This window comes from Fistularia commersonii, chromosome 20 (assembly GCF_037954325.1).
Source record: "Fistularia commersonii isolate RoL2024-O1a breed Wild chromosome 20, RoL_Fcom_v1.0, whole genome shotgun sequence".
NCBI lineage: Eukaryota > Metazoa > Chordata > Actinopteri > Syngnathiformes > Fistulariidae > Fistularia > Fistularia commersonii.
The window spans coordinates 14,397,216-14,414,492 of record NC_141303.1 but is presented as its reverse complement, the minus strand read 5'-3'; the positions used below and the strand labels follow the sequence as shown (position 1 = coordinate 14,414,492).

Sequence of the window (17,277 nt, the reverse complement as noted above, 5' to 3'; positions counted from 1 at the left end):
TGGACGCGTGATGGAGCCGATGGGCCGTCTCCTCCCACACCTCCAGCCGGCGGAAGACATCCCAGAATATCTGCAGGATCACATCTCCATCCCGTGGCTGCTCCCTCCCGGTCCTTCGACCCCGCCTCGAATCCACCGCACCTTCCAGTCTAGCGGCTTCAAGCACCATCTCCTCCGTGGGTGATGATGACACGGCGAACTCGCAGCTCTCGCCCGACAGTCGGACCACAGCCGGATGATCTACGTCGCCGTTTGAAGTCCAAGCCCGGCGCGTTTCTCGGGTTAGTTCAGGTGGTCGGTGTAAATCCAGGCCGACAGATGAAAGGGTGAGGGCCATCAGTCAGCCTCGGCGATGCTCCTCGTCTCTTGCGGTCCCTGCGGACACGGAGATGTTCCACAGATCCATCAGCCGGGCCGGGGGTGGAAGCTCGTGGTGTTTGAAGGACTGACAGCTTAACAACCATCAGTCTGAAGTATTGCAGGTCCAGATGAGGACGGCATGCTTGTGCCAGAAGGTCCCCGCTTGGACCCTTCAGAGTCTCCATGTTCTCCCCGTGGGGTTCCTCAGGGTTCTCCGGGTTCCTTTCGCAGTCCAAACACACGGAGGAGGTTCATGGAGACCCTGGGTTGTCTAGACGTGTGGTTGTGCGCTTCTGTATGAGGCCCTGTGATTGGTCCAGGGTGGAAACATTTGAAAATCAACAATCAGGAGAAGCCGTTGTCCCGCCGTCCTGGAAGGAGAAGCTGGCTGGGGTTCCAGGGGCTTTCTGGAGCTTCTCTTCACCTTCTGGAACCAGACTTGGACCTGGAATGGAGCAGCTGATGCGGAAAGCAGACGTCTGAAGAGGACAAAACACTGAAGCGGGAACCCGTGAGAACCTGCAGGTCCTTCGGCGGTCATATTCTCGTTACCGAAACGACTTGGCCCGAGTGGACCTCATAGATCTGAATCATGAAGGAACCAGACAAACCTGAGCAGAGGTCTTCTGTGAGTCTGCAAGATGTCTCAGAAGATATGTCTCAGTGTGTCACTCTCTGTTGGACAGAAAGGTTACTTGAGCTTCTCGAGCTGCTGGTCCAGGACCAGGAGGTAGAAGGTGACAGGAGGTGTCCAGGTGAGCTGAGATAGCAAAGAAGAACAAAGAAGAACTATCTAGAGGAGACGCTATTGTGCAGAAGCAGAAACTAGGAGGTCATGTTTGTCCTCGGTGAAGTTAAGACAAGAGGACATCAGTTCCTCTGCAGGCAGGAGCTTCCAGAGCTTTGGAACATCTCTGACCACCTCCACAGCTCCAACACCAGGATGTGTATCTCCAGGAACCTTCAAGAAACCGACGGACTTTGACAGCAGGAACACAGATGATGATGGTAGGACTTGTGTGTGTGTGTGTGTGTGTGTGTGTGTGAGTCAGGAGCAGAGTATTTGTGGCATCTGGCTCTTCCTCCTCTTCCTTCTCCTCCTCCTCATCCCTTGAGACCCTGCAGAAGCTGATGGGCTGTGGACAAATAGGCCCATATCAGTCATTTTAGATAAAGTCACAAAAAAATTGACTTTTTTACATCCGACCCCCCCAGACACACACACACACACACACTTAATGTTGGAGGTGGGCTCTGGTGGATGTGGATTCTTCTCCGCTCCTGCTCTGGGGGGCTCCAGATCCGGCCCGTCGGTTGTGTGACGGCTGGACTTTTAACCAAAAGCCCTTGGGAAGATTAACATTCCTGGGGGGCTGTTCAGTGTGGAGCGGTCTTGTGTGTGTGTATATACACCTCACACACACACACACACTCCTATAAATAGGAGGATTAAATGGGATGCAGCAAAATAAACAGCCAACGTTAATGCCGTGGCAACCGGACACCCATGCAGTTGGGCTTTTTTAATTGGGCTGTTTCTTCTGTGAAGTCAAGTTTTATTTCAACCCTCCTCCTCCTCCTGCATCTCTACCACCTCCACCAGCACCAGCCATTGTTCCCATTGTGCCCCATTCCTTTTCTATCTACTCCCACTGTTTCCTCTGTAGCCTTTATCTGCCCTGTGTGTGTCTGTGTGTGTGTGTGTGTGTGTGTGCACCCGGTGATACTTTGCATCTGCCATGTTGACATTCCTGCAGCCTTGGCCTGCGTTTCACATGTGTGCGGGTCACGGCGGCGTGTTTGTGTTAGCTATTATTGGAGACCCCCCTGGTTGTTCAGCACTCTGAGGGAACCTTCTAGAGGGCCTGACCTGCCACGCAAGGGGGTGTCACCTCGGTGTGTGTCTGCCAGGAGCCCTGCTTCACACTTATTATGTCCCTCATAGCACTTTAACACCAGAACAACGGGGAAGAAGAACATCCTCAACAGGGCTAACGGGGCTTTTCCGAGGCTTTGAGTTCTTGGCGAAAACTTCAAGCGTCCATGCTAAGCTAACAAATGTATTGCTCCTGCATCCTCACAGAGGTTTGGGAGATCTTAACCCTGGCTGAACGGTGGACAATGACCGCTCGGCCGGGACAAGCCGCTCCTGCCGGATGAACCTTCAGAGCTGCTCATGGCCTCCATCCCAGGAACCCGCCTGTTTTCCCTGTGGAAAAGGACAGTAATGACCATAATCATGCAAAAATTGCTTCCCCGGCACTCCGCCCTCCATCAGCGGGAGCTTCAGCAGATAGCACGTTCTCGCTGTGACTATTTATGTCCACATGTGATAGCGAGGAGACCTTATCTTGGGAACATAAACAGAGGTGTGCCCCTGAAGGCCCAGACCTTCACGGTCCAAGTGGGGTTTCTGATGTCCCGGAAGACACTTCAGTTGCCTTTCTGCCGTTGAGGCAGCCTGTCGGGCTTCGGGAGACCTTTGTCCGGTGATCTCTCCTGCTGAGGAAGAGTGGGTGGAGTCCACAAAGATGACCGCCGGACCTTCAGCAATAAACCACCCTCCCGTGAAGAGGAAACTACCAACGAAAACAGGCAACGCTCTGGTTTCCGGGGTGACTCGGAGCTCCTGGAATCTGTGGTATCGGGGTTGTCCTCAGGTCGACCACGGAACACACACCCTTCAGCGGTGTGTGTTCTGTGGTCGACTTCGTGAGGAACTGCTCTGACTCTCAGGGACATAACCACGATCCCTTGCTCTCACCTAAAACCTGCCACCCAACAGTCACGGCAAGGACTGCGTGAACGTGATGAAGGTCCGAGGGGTAGAAGGACACCCCGGGGGTTTGTGGACTGCAGGTGAGAGCAGAAGGTCCAACCATCAAGCAGACGTTTACCATGGACCATCATGATTGGCTGCTTGGCTTTCAGTCAGAGGAATGTGTGTGTGTGTGTGTTGTTTTACAACAGGTGTCAGTTCAGGAGTGAGGCTCTTGCTGAATGCTAAGCTAACAGCTCGACGCAGAGGTTTATTTGCTGAGCTTGTCTGGCAGACAAGTTGTTTTCTCTGCAGATGAGAACCTTCTCCCCTCGCCATCTGTGTGTTTTATCAAACCTCTGGATTCGGGACAACATCGGCTCGCACATGTTAATGCTAACATTAGCAGTGGCTAACAGCTAACACAAACAAACGGAGCTTAGCTAACATGTGAGGGTTGACACGAGGCGGTTGTTCCTCCAAATAATCTGCTAGCGTAGCGTCCAAGATGGAGGTCCACTGATTCATGATTATTTTATATATTTTTATGATTTATGTGCATTGCATGGCGTACAGCGGCAGCAGCTGGAGGAAAGGTCCAGACCTCCACCTCCAGCGGGGACCCTTCATCCAAACACGACGTCTCCACCGGTGTTCTCAGAGATCGGCGGTGAGATTGAGTGAGTTTACGTTTCCCCGGCGGAACGTCGCCGCACCGCCGCTAATTATTTCAGATGCGCCGGCTCCCGGCGCCGACGCAGCGGCGGATCAGCGAACGCAACCAACCCAAACATCAAGAGTCCTGTTTGTCTTCTGGGCCCACAGATATCCACGCTTTGTCTGGAGCACAAAGCACTGGAGATAGGATTGAGAAGCCATGTTGAAATCACAGGAAGGCTGGTTGACGTCTGTGTGTGGACGTCTGGGTTTACTTATTACACACACACACACACATTCACACACACCCCCCCCCCCCATCGGTGACATATGAATGTAAGCTGTTAATACTCGTCCGCCTGGAATTCCCGGGCTACTGGACAGAGATGATTCCCATTTTTCGCTGTTTATGTTTCCCTCTTAAGAAAACAAATTCTCGGAGCAAATGGATCTGAAACGTGAGATGTTATATCTGCACGTGACCTTTGCTCCCATCGGAGGTGGTAGAACTGGAGTGTGTTAGATAGGCTGCACCCGCAATGTCAGGAAAGAATCAAAGTCATGCCAGAAATCAAGCAAAAGACCTGAAAATTAGTTGTCACCAGAAGGTTCCAACCAGCTTCAGGAGCACGGGAAAGAGGCGGTCCTCCCGGAGAAGGACCGTGGACCTCCGGGGTAAACCTCGGTCCTGTTGAGCTTGAAGCCGGTGGAGCTCTGAGGACCGGCAAGCGAAACGATCTCCACCGAAGAGGATTTGCTGACATCTGTAAATGCACACAGGAGGTCCTGCCCAAACGCCTGAAGCGTCCTGTAGCCACAGGTACGGCCAGGGATATGGAAGCAGCCTGTGGGAGGAGGATGGGAGAAGATGAGCGTATAAGTATATCTGCGTGATCAGATGGTCGCAGGACTCAAGTGTAAACTATCCAGTGGGTGTGTTTCTGTTCTCCTGAACCTGCAGGAGACGACCCTTGGAGGCCTCTGTGTGAGGAGGCCGACCCATAAACAAAGCAGCAGGAAGTTTACAGGGGCGACAAGGGGACCGCAGGGGGCTGAGTACCACCCCCCCACCAACCCACACACACACACACACACACACACACACACAGATAGATGCACAGCTGCACTCAAACATACAGATGCAGTATCACAAACTTACTAGCACAATCTCTCAAATATACACAAAGTCATTATGCGTGCACACACACCCGCACACACACACACACACACACACACACACACATGCACGCACACACACAAACACACACAAACACACACCCCTCCTTATCCGTCATATCAGTGTGCATGTGAGTTGCCACATGTGCACTCTTCACCCTGTGCAGTTCCAGCATGCTAATGTGCGGCTAGCGGTTCTGGGGTCCCTCAGCTGCAGCGTCCAGGCAGGGATTCGGGTTTTTCTCCCGGCCCCGGCAGGCCGGACAGACGGGCCAAGCTGGCAGGGGGGTCCGGGTCGCCGGCAGAACCCCCCCGGCAGATTTCAGCCCCGCTCGGCCGCAGAGGTGGGCTGTGTTTGTGCGTACGTGCAGCGGCGTCCTCCGGGGAAAACAAGGCCCCGCTGGTTTTTTCAGACGAAGTAGTTTTTTAATATTTTCTGTTTATGTGTGTTTTTCATTTGAACTTTCATAGCTGCTTCTGGGAAAGAATGAGCCCCGGAGCTGGGGGGGAAACCTGGTAGATGTTGGCGGGCTGACAGCCACCCCGTCTCGCGCTCCGAGCCCCACATATCAAACATATCAAAGTGCAACGGCTTGTTTTTTAGCAAAGGCGTGTTTATTCTGCGCTGACGAATGGCTGCGAGGGGAATGTTTGCTGAACTTCGTTTGCCTCCCGGTCCAACGACAACCATCTGTGCCAGAGCGAAACAAGGTGACCCCCAGAAGGTCCGGACGCAAAAACAGCCCCCTCGGCTGCGATAGGCCTCCGCCCGCCGCCTCTGCTGATTTAACGCAGATGTGAGTGCGCTGATATCCTGCTCGTGAAAACATTGACACAGTGGCAGCAGAAGGTGCTTCCAGGTTGGTTCCAGCAGGAAACCCGGAACGCTCCACGTGCTTCCACAGAGAACCAGAGGAAAACATTCAGCCGTTCATTCTCGATTCTCCGTTCCATCTGTCCTGCTCTCAGAGTCGGGGGGCGGAGCCTATCCCTTCTGTCGTCGGACGAGAGGCGGGCTCACCCCGGACCAATCACAGGGCCTCATGTAGAGATGTGCGACCATTCACCCTTTCACTCTGGTCAATTTAGGGTCTCCAATCTCCAACTTTCTGCATGTTTCCTGGGTGCTGGAGGAGCTGTGAAGATCCAGGACCGTCAGGAGACCCCGGCCCTGACGTCTCCTCCTTCCAGCTGTTCCATCTTTCTTCGTTGTCCACGATTTGTTTTGCTCTTTTCCAAGAGGATTTGGATTATTTTTGCGTTGTTCGGGATAAACCGCCTCCTCCACCCGTCACCTCTCACAGGGACCTTCAGCTCCAGTGGAGGACCTACTTCCTGACTCCGAGCGCACACTGCCTCCCTTTCACTTTGTTTTCCCACTTCTTTGGAACTGTTTGCTCAAAGGCCGTCTTTGTCCCTGCGGCGGCAGTGGCGGCGGCATCGAAGCCCCGCCCCCTTTGGGAGCGGCCGGCGCTTTCGGCTGAAACGGATCCCGCCACCTGAATACGCCCGATTATGGCGGGAGCTTCGGCGCCGCCGCCCTCTTGCACTTCCTGCAGACGTTCTCTGGAAGCCAAACACCCCCAGGCCCTTCATCCACCTCCCAGCATCGGTGCTTCTCATTGGTCCTTGAACCAAGTAGGGTAAACAAGGACAGCAGGCGTCATGCCTTTCTGTTGGCTTTCAGGGAGGACGTCGAAGGGTTAAAGGAAATGTGAGGGATTCCCGCTGGAGGTTTTAATATGAACCCCCCCCCCACACCCCCCCGCACAATGAGCCACGGGCAATGGCGGCCCACGGGACAGAACACAAAGCCCGCCATTCATCCCTCCTTGGCCCTGCCCACCGGGCCATGGCAGCCAGCAGAGCTCTGCAGGACACAGAGCCGGTGTTTGGGAGGAGGCCTGAGGTCTGAATGGACAGAACCACGGCTGGCAGCTGAGAAGGTCCGCCGAGGAGGAGGAACGGCGCCGGGTTTCAGGTCTAATGACTGAGACAAGCTTCAGTGTGTGTATGTGTGTGTGTGTGACGGGGAAGGGGGGTTTTAAAGGCTGGAAAATGCTTCCCGATGGCGAAGGGGTTCTTGGGGTCTTCTCACAGACGACTGTGTCCTACTCTGAACTCTCGCAGGGGAGAGGGTGAATGGATGAACGTCTCTGTATGAGACCCCGTGATTGGTCCAGGCTGACCCTGCCTCTCACCCATCCCAGCTGGGATAGGCTCCGCCCCCAAACCCTGGGTGCAGGCTAAGTTGTATTCTAATGAATGAATGTTAGCTCAGCATGAAAACACAAACACTGTGTAACTTTGTGTGTGTGTGTGTGTGTGTGTATCCTGTACCTTCGTGTCTCTGCGAAGCGTTCACCGGGACCAAGAACTGATTCTCTTTCATTGCTTTTGCTGTTCTGTTGCTGTTGCTGTTGCTGTTGCTGTTGCAGCCAAAGCCTGTTCTCCAGCTCCTAGACCTCTGGATCTGGTCCAGAGGACGCCGTGTGATCCACCTGGTGGCTAAGAATAGCTCACCGCCCTGTCCCTTTCGCTACAGATGGCCCGTGAGTCAACTCTTTCCACCGAACCGGCCCACATCCTCTGTCGTCAGGACGTGAGTCTGTCGTCAGGATGTGAGTCTGCCGTCAGGAGATCGGTCTGTCGTCAGAAGGTGGATCTGTCACGAGGAGGTTGGCCTGCCGTCACGGCCCGCTGGGTTGCGGTGAGCGTCGTGCTGAGTCTGCGTTTCCGACCGCAAGGCCGCTGTTATTGTCAAACATTCCTTTCACCTTAGCTTATTACTTCTCCCTGCTGGTACAGTGTACTCCCTGAGCCCGAGGAACGCCTGCCACAGCTGAAGCCCTGTCTAGCAGTGTATATGTGTGTGTGTGTGTGTGTTATCTGGTTTTTGTCTCTTGGTCAGAAGGTCAGAAGGAGCCGCTGACCTCCACCTTCACGAGCAGCAGTATTCTGAGGAGCTGCGGTGAAGGAACCCACTCTGGACCACAGACAAGGTGCTGACGTCCATGAGAAGGTACAGGTGGAGGTCCTCGTGCAGCTCTTATCCACACACACACACACACACACACACACACTGTGAAAGGTGGACCTGGTCAAACTTTCTCCATCACACAGAAGCTGCGTGGACGCCGACTGCAGTGAAGAAGTCGAGATCTTGTGTCATTCCTCTGGTGATGGAAACCTGATGGCCAGTGTGAGCAGAAGCTGCATGGTGTTGCAAAGAGCATCTGGAGCAGGACAGAAGGTCGGACGATGGACAACCTGGAGGGTGACAATCCACAGCACAGGTCCCCGCTGTGGGACTGGAGGTCCATCTGGTGTCCTGTCCATCTTCTGCAGTTGAAGAACAAGATGGATCGATAGAAGATGAGGAACACCCGGTTGCCATTTCAGGTGAATTCAACCAGATGAAGCTTCTTGTCGGTGCCAGAGGAGCAAGTTGGAGGTTCATCTCCGCCGGACCTGAAGCCTCCAGAAAGATGGAGCCAAAAACCACACAAATAAACAGAGGCTGAGAAGAACCTCAATGAGATCCATCAAGCAGTTGATATTCATGTCTGCAGCAGGGACCTTCTGCTCCAGCTGGAGATCATAAAATGGATGAGTGGTCCCATGTGGAAGGCCAGCAGATAGGATCTCCTGTTTCCTCCAGCAGTAAATCCTCACAGTTCAGACATATTGGTTGTGTGTGCGCTCGCATGCGTGTGCGTATGTGTGTGTGTGTGTGTGTGTGTTGGCTCACCAGCCCAAAGATCAAACACAAGTCACCCTGCTCTGCTGTGGACCTTCTGTGCCTGGAGTAAGGAGCAGGATGAGCCCCTCATGAAGGTCTGGGGAGGAGTATGAATTCATCCTTTCATCCGGGGCCGTCACTGATCTTCAGGCAGAGGGTTTGAGAGGACCGGATGTTCTCCGGCAGAACAGACCCTCGGGGAATGGAGTGTATCCTGTCTCCTCTGCAGAGGTCTCCTTGAAGGTCCCCTTCACTGTGGAAGGACTGGATGGAGGCCACCTCCTGATCCTGACCAGGGACTTCTTCTTCTTCTTCTTCTTCTTCTTCTATTCTGGGACGCATTGAGATATTTCTTGGATGTGCCGCAAGATCTGTCACCCTCAGGGTCCATCTCTGGGACTGGTTTTCTGCAGATGTGCGGAGATCCCTCAGCAAACACAGTTGAGTGAGACGCCGTGGTCCTGGCCGTTAAACCGGGAGGCCAAGGGGGGGGGGGCTTCTGTCCTGCTCTGAGACAATAAGAGCAGGAGCTGGAGGTCATGGACCTAAAGGGGTCAGCAGGAGCAGCTCCTCCAGCTCCTCCTCCAGCTCCACCGTGGGGCCATCATGTACTTTTAGCCCCTGATGCTAAATTGAGAGAGACAGAAGTTAATGCTCTGCTCACTCTGCTATTTATAGAGGAAACAAAGGCCGGGCTGGATGACCAACGCTGGAATGAACATCTCCACACACACACACACACACACACACACACACACACGCGTGCGTGCGCACAGAGGCCCAGAAGCTCCCAGAAGTGCAATAAAATGGTCTGCACTTCCTCTGAGCTGCTGCAGCGACACTTTGACAAACAGCTGGATTCCTGTTTGGAGCAACGCCATCTTCACAGCTCCGAGATGAAGCGGCGAGGTGGTGAGGAGGTTAGGAGGTGAGGAGGTGAGGTGGTGAGGACCTCCCGTCTCTGGAGCTGGGCCGTCCAAAAACAGCAACCCGCTGTTATTGGAGCTCGTCGGGAGACGTGTAAATATTTTCTCAATGTTCTGAACCGAAAGGACGACGATACTGACGGCATCTTCTCACTCGTGGTGGGTCTGCTTTGAGGGCCTCTGCTGGCTTCACTCTCCTCCAGGCAGGAGAAGAAGCGAGTCAGATATGCAGAAGCACAAGGACGCCATTGGCCTGCACCAGGTTAGGGAGATATTAATCTTCTTGTAGCATGTCTGATCCCCCAACTGGACCCAACCAGTGAAGACCTGCCCCGCAGTCATCTGGACCCTGGTGGTGGTAAAGACCTTCAGGTTCTCTTCACAGGTCCAACAACAGAGGGGCCGATGGGAGACGAAAACACGTAATGAACTCTGGTACGGAGGAGGGTCTGGAGAAGGTGACCGAGACTGTTGGTTGTTCTTCTCCATTCAAATGGAGAACCACCAGCCTAGTTATGGAGGCATGAAGGTGTCAGACTCCAGCATGGAGACTGAGGTGATGGGGTTCCTCGGCACTGAGCCAGAAGAACCAGGTCCAGTGCCAGGTGAAGAGGAGGTGTCCCGATCACAGGAGAGACTTAGATTATGTTTGGAATCAGGTGATGTGCTCCACACCAGTCATCTGGCTGGATTCACGATCCTGCGCGGTCAGGTCCTGAACCATCTCATCTGGGATCCAGAAACAGAGAAGCAGGAGCTGTGGCTGTCGGAGTCCTCGTCAGGTTATTTCTTCATCTTCATTGTGACGTCTTTATCAGTAAAACACCCGGTAGGCCTCATCACATGTTCTCCAAACCTCTCAGATCAGAACCAGGTTTGAGTCTAGAGAACCATGACCTCCTAAATGGCTGCAGCAGGAGCTGCCGCAGAGGAGGGGGTCGCCGAAGGTAAAGCTGAACAAATGTTCACCTGCTTCTGGCCGGCACGTGGCGGACTCTCCAACCAGTAGCATGCTCAGAGTTAATGGAGCCATCAAGATCTGCAGATCTTTGGCCCAGATGTGTTATCTGGACGGTCCCAGCGGGCTCCTCAGCCAGACCGTGGTCTGCTTTGGATCACAGAGGTCAGATCCACATGTCTTCTTGGCTCCATCTCCTCTCTGAGCACACAGGTGGTTCCTCCACCTGAAGAACATGTGACTGTTAACAGTCATGTCACTATTCTCAGAAGGTTTCGAGTGGAGATGAACACCTGAACAGAGCCCGGCGCCGCGGGTGAGTTCATGGTCAGCTTCAAACGACCGTCCAAAACTTCGACATACCAGAATAATCTCATGTTCGAGCTGTGACTCGGGAGGGGGGGGGGGGGCAGGAAGTAAAGACAGGGAGCTATGAGTTCCTCCGTCGTTCCAGACGTTCAGTGAGTCGTACCAAGGCTGCACTGCACTGCAACTCGCGACCGGGTGAACGGCGCCATGTCCATATACGGCACAGGGATGACGGGGTGAGCACTTGTATGCCCATCTGAGATGTGGATGACGGGGCCGACAGTCCAGTGATTCCGTGGAAGCTGGAATGGGTTCCACCTCACTTTGACAGGACGCCGCTGGAGGGTGGAAACAGGCCAACGCCGTCAGAGGTAGACTCCGACTCGAAGCTGAGGACGACGCAGAGAAGGCCTGGAGAAGAACCGGCAACATTAAGGCTTCTTCAAAGGGGCTGAGCGCTGCTTTTCTCCACGACGGTGCCAGGAGGAGAAACGTGACTCCGAGTACAGTCGGATGTTTTTGGTTTTGGACGACATCATCTTGTGTTTTAACGAGAACCACGTTTAGCTGGAAGTACAGAACCCTGGTAAACTCTGCTCCTGCCCCCCTCGTCCCCAGGGTCCCCTCCTCCTCCATCACCACCGACGGCCTCCTCACAACTCTGCTCATAATCAGATGAAGCTGCTCCTTGGATTCCCAGGTAAGGATCTGCTCCAAGGGGATTTCCCTGGATGTTTCTTCTCCGCAGAGGACCATAGAACCCTGCTCCAGGTGAAAACCACAGTGATGGGCCAGTGGATGCCCGGCTGTCTGAGCTGTAGGAGAGGTCGCAGCACCATCTAAACCCCAATGAGACGGTCTAATTACAATCCCCGGTCCCGCAGAGGCAGAAGATCGCAGTTCTTCACCCCCTTTGCTTCATGAACGGGCTCTGAACTCCCACTCAACCTCACATTAACTTTACGACGGTTCCAGGAATTAACGACAGCTCGCTCCGGGGCGCCGAGTCGACCGAACCCCCGGAGGTCCGTCCGGCCCTGAGGTCTGGTGGCTCTGGAAACCAACCTGGCAGCTCGTCAGAAGATCCAGAAGTGTGAGTCAAACACACTCCACGGTGGAGTGTGTTGTTCTTCTAGCTGCATTGCTGCAGCGGTGTCTTCTCCTGCGTCCTGGTGTAGAAAGATCTGACCGAGGGTGGTTTTCGTGGTTTTGACATTCAGAACATTTTTAGAGTGTCGTAACAGGAAGCGTGAGGTTTTCTTCTACATTTCCATCCACCGCATATATGAAAGGCCGCTTCAGGACAAGTCGAGGGCAACCGGTGGCCGTGAACCGCCCGGGAAATACTGCGCCGCTATGAAGATGACACTGCTGTATATCCCTGAAGGCCAGGTTATGAAGGCTGAGAGAAGAGACAACCGAAACAAGGACACCCAACAACGGCCCATAGAAACATTGAAGTAGAAACATGTATGGATCACAGCAGAAGAAGAAGTCACAGGAAACCATCTGGTGTCAGACCTCAGTTCTGATGAGTTGCCTCATCTAGTGATGGAGGTAGCCTAATCTCTGACTCTCCACCAGGGAAAAAGAGGACCTGTCAGAGCACCAGACCCGTATAACGGTTGCTAGTGATGGTCTTTGAAGCAAGAGTCCCTCGCCCAAGCTGCTTGTTGAGGTTCTCCGGGGAAAGCAGCGGCTCAGCGAGCACCTCTTTAAGGACGTGATGAATATGCAGCTGGTCCTGAAGGTGTCACTTGATCAAAGGTGTGGCTCCGGAGGTCTGCTCCAGCTTTGTGGAAGTGTGGCTCTTGGGTTGCCGCTGGGATTGTCGGGGCCCCTTTGTGCGTTGCCACGGGCGATGAAGCGAAGCATCGCCGGACGTTCCCTGACATGTGTGGATGTTTCTCCGCACCCACGCGCCTTCAATCCGGGCCCGAGCGCAGAAGAAAGATCACAACTATGCGAAGAATGTCTGGCTCCAAGAGCCGCAGATGCTTTCTGCACATCTGGCGTAAGTTAGGACGGCGAGCGTCCCGGAGCCCCGGGCCCCGTCGGCGGGCATCGGCCCGTAGGCTGACCTCGCCGACATGGCCGCCGGCCGAGCCCGTCGTTCCCCATGCGGGGGAACGTCTACTGAGCACGAAGAGATAAAATAAAACAAATGTCACCGCCGACATTCTGGAAGGCACCTTCTGACCCGCAGACTATTTTTTGGCGATTTTCTCATTTCTTCGCTCTTCTCAGTGATGGATTTGGTCCCCGTGGAGCTGCTGCTTATACAGCTGCACACACTAAGCTACCCGTGTGAAAAGGTTAATATAAAGAGCTGTTTGCCCGAAAGGTGCCGAGGTAACAAAAGGCGATCAAAAACAAATATTTGACATTCAGTCTGAAAGAGGTTTCATCTCATGAAGGACCTCAGTCCGTCCATCTGCAGCAGCCTCAGTAGATGGTGGAGGGAAGGCGATACGTGAGCACTAATGAATGAAAACACGCTCGGATGTAGAAGGAACCCCTCCAGCCGCCGGGTGGAGGACACGCCGCGGGTTCACCGAAAGGGAGAACACTGGAGCTTCTGTATCTCCACATTCATATCCTGCGGGATCCTGTGGGAGAACACACTGAAGAGGGAGGGCCTGCAGAAGCATCTTCTCCGCTAGGCTTCTGCCACCAGAGTTCACGGGACCACTGTGAGCCCAATGCATCAATCAGAAGATCCGATCACGGGATTCTGGTCCGACGCAGATGTCGGGATGATCTTCTCACACTGGCTGTGTTATTTGACCCAGGGAGGAGAACGATGAAGGTCAGCAGCATAAGATACAAAACGTGTTGTGGATGAGAGGAACCCGAGAGGAACGGTGAAGAATAGAGGTGAAGAAGGTGGAGGACTTTAAGCCCTGAGGGTCAACAGTCCAGAGCAACGGAGCAGGTGGAGACGAGGTGGAGGAACAGGTCCGAGCAGGTTGGAACGGGTGGAGAAAAGAGCATCAGCCAGAAGGAACTGAACGGTGGAGAAGGTGGAGGTGGGAGCAGTCATGGGGTCTGATGTGGAGATACTGAGGAGAAGACAGGAGGCAGAGCTGCAGGCCGAAGGGATGAAGATGTGGAGGTTCCTCTGTGGGAGTGAGGAGGATGGAAAGGAGGGACAGCACATGGTAGATGTTCTGGAGATAAAGTCCCACTGAGGTGGTTCCGACATGGACAGAGGAGGGATGGAGAAGATCTGGAGAGGTGGATGCTGAGGTTGGAGCTGCCAAGCTGGACGGAGAGGACAGGAAGGCAGATGGTGTGAGAGGAGAGGGTTGGCTCTGGAGACCCTGAAGGGAGGAGAAGTTCATCGACTGATGTCTCCCAGCATCAGATGATGTTAGCATCATCTTAAAGTCCACCGTTGGTATTGGAGGACAACCTCATGAAGCAGAATGAAGCTCAGCAGATGTGAGGTTGATTCCCTTCCAGATCCATTTGTTTCCGCTAGAAGGTCTCAGGAATCTGCTGATGTTCCTGGACTACCTTCAGAGAAGAGGTTAGGACGTGAGTGTCTGGTGGATCACCGCCGCTGAGGCTCCTTTCTGTCAAACCCTCCAGACCTCCAGAGGACACGAGGACAGGAGTCGACAGCAGGAGCTGCCGGTCTCAGATCCATGTTCCTCACAGATGTTGGCTCCCGGCCGAGAGAGAACATCGCTGAAGTCCATCTGGAGATCCGGCTAACATCTCAGAGAAGGCAGCTTCTCGCCGGTCTGGGTTGCAGACGGAGGAGCTGCCAAAGACGGCTGTCTGCCCTCCCCTCAGCTGGACCAGGACAAATGTACCCTTCTCAGAGGACAAGAGGAAGAGGAGGCCAGATGTTCTTCAGCCTTTTGGGACAGATGGATGAGAGGAGGAGGCCAAATGTTCTTCAGCCCTTTGAAAAGACAGGAGGAAGAGCCTGGAGGAGCCTGGAGGAGCCTGGAGGACATCTTGACGTGATTTACTGTGAGGCTATAATTAGACGGCATGAAGAACATGATGTGAGATGTTTAAACCCCATCTGGCCCTGCTCTGGGTAGAGGTGGAGGAGGTCCACTTTCTGCAACCACTTCTCCATCACACACACCGATCACATTAGGGTGTGGTGTTGTCATGGCGACCGAGTGCACTCCTCAGGATTCCGGAATCCAGCCAATCCTGAGAGGCCTGGAGCGGGCCGAGGTCGGGGGTCAGAGGTCAGAGGTCTGAGGTCGCAGCAGATGCGACCACACCTCCCTCCTCTTCTTCACGTCCTACGTCTGCAGACTCTGCTGATGGACACGCCTTCTTCATCTGCTCCTCCTGAGTCCACCGGCACCATACAGGGTTTCGAGGCTCCTCAGAAACCCGGACCTCCGCTGCTCCATGGAAGTCACAGCTTTGAAGTCACAGCTTTGAAGACACAACCTCCTGCTTCTACCCAGGCTTGGGACGCCTGGAGCTACACCAGTGAGGTGCGGTCAGGGGAGGCAGGAGAGGCCATACCTCACTTGCCAATCTTAGCTATCAGTGATTTGCACTATAAAGGTATCTTTCATTTAACTTAATCAGTTTTAGATGTTTTTTAATTCAAAATGGCTGGATTTTCACATTTACTGATCAAATAAGAGACACGCGGTGAGGCTGCGGACTGTTTAGCCTCAATGTAGATTGCGCAATGATGTCTGACTGCTGGCACGCTCTGTACCGTCTCTGTATATTGCTATTAAATATGATTAAACACATTTGCTATATGAACTACATTTCCAGTGTACAGTGCTTTTTTTTGTCAACAACCGTATGTGTGTTACTAGTTTCTTGTGCTGAGCGATGATAAAACGACTGCAAAGAGCCCCTCAGTGAGGCACACAGTTGTCCTGCCTCATGGAAGTCAGTGCCTCTCCAGCCATGAACCTCACCGCACCTCACTGAGCTACACTAAGCTCAACCTTTCACTGTGGAACCACCTGTCCTGCGCTAAGTGCCGCAGGGGGCGGAGCCTAGCCCAGCTGTGATTGGGCGAGAGGCGGGGCTTAACCCTGGACCCATCACAGGGCCTCTTACAGAGACATCCCACCTTTCACCTTGTCTCTCACACGTGACAGAAGCTGGGCTGTTACTTCCGATCTTCCAGCGATGTTCTGCTACTCTTGGATGATCTGCTGGCATTCCGGATCCTTACGGTCCGTTCGCGGAGTCGCCGCTTTGAGGGGAACCCGATGGTGAAGGTCCACCAGGTGGCGCCAGATGCTGCTCCTGGGTGGGAGACCTGCAGAGCTTCTGAAGCTGCAACCGATGGAGGAGACCACGACTGCTCGGCCGGTCAGTCGCTTGCTTGTTTTTTTTTTTGTCTTCGATCTTTATCTTCTGGTTTTTGATGATCACACAGATCCGGTGTTGGAACGGAGCTGATCTGATTCTCCAGTGGTGTTTCTATCTGATGTCCTGCTTGTTTTAGATGTTCAAGAGACACTTTGGTGGATTTGATGATCATTTCTCACTCAGAGATTATGAATGTATAGCTGATATATGGACGCGTCCTCCATCTTCTCCAGTTCCAACCTTCTACACTGGTTTGTCCTCAGGCGCTTTCTTGTTGTTTTTAGATTGAGATGAATTGTCTTTTATTTTTTCTCTTTGCTAGAGCATCCTTTTTGGGGAGCGCTTTGAGAGACCTTCTACCCTTGGAGGTCCTGGAGGTCAATGGTGTCTGTGACCATGCAGAGTCCAGAGGACATGCGGGTCCACGTCCACCGAGACAAGAACCACACTAGATCGCATTAGATCGAGTGTGATTGTGCTGTTACACACACACACACACACACACACACACACACACACACACACATATTTCCTGTCAGTCTGTTGTCAGACCACAAACTGCATGAGGTTCAGCTGAAGTCCTGTTGACGAGCAGGGTCGGGGGGGTCAGGGCTCCCCCTGGTGGCAGGTTGGCGGAGGAGGAGCAGGTAAGTGGAGGCTCATATTCAATCCTAATGTCCTGTAGGACAGGAGGAGACATGGAGAAGGACGTGGAGTATCGTCTTCTGTCTCCTGGAAATGAAGGGACGGAGAGCAAACCAGACGAGCAGAAGGTGAGAAGAATGAGATGACCAGAAGGAACGCCCACATTCGTCAGGAGGTCCAGGTCGTTCCTCAGGTCTGCTCTCACACACCCTCCTCTGGAGGAGCAGGAGCCCACATGGATGATGTCATCCTTAAGTGAGGTATGTGTGAGGTTCATGAGTAAGCCTGTGTGTGTGTGTGTGTGTTTGTAAGGGTGTGTCAGGAAGGGAGGGGGGTCTGAGTGGGAAGGGTGTGCCTGCCACTGTTTATTGTTGTGTGTTTATGTTGGTGTGTGTATGTGTGGACAAGGTTGTGTTTGTTAGTGTTT

The 17,277-nt window shown here is 53.6% G+C and overlaps 1 long non-coding RNA gene across 2 annotated transcripts; it reads left to right on the top strand.

Annotated features, from left to right (window-relative positions):
- Positions 1-5,692: 5,692 nt before the first annotated feature.
- LOC147223054 (uncharacterized) lies at positions 5,693-8,495 on the top strand. 2 transcript variants are annotated; one of them, XR_015107683.1, is made up of 3 exons: positions 5,693-6,932; positions 7,082-7,973; positions 8,075-8,495. It is a non-coding gene; the product is annotated as an uncharacterized LOC147223054 (long non-coding RNA). The 2 variants fall into 2 exon arrangements; XR_015107682.1 differs by having other exon boundaries at positions 5,693-7,973.
- The last annotated feature ends 8,782 nt before the right edge of the window (positions 8,496-17,277 follow it).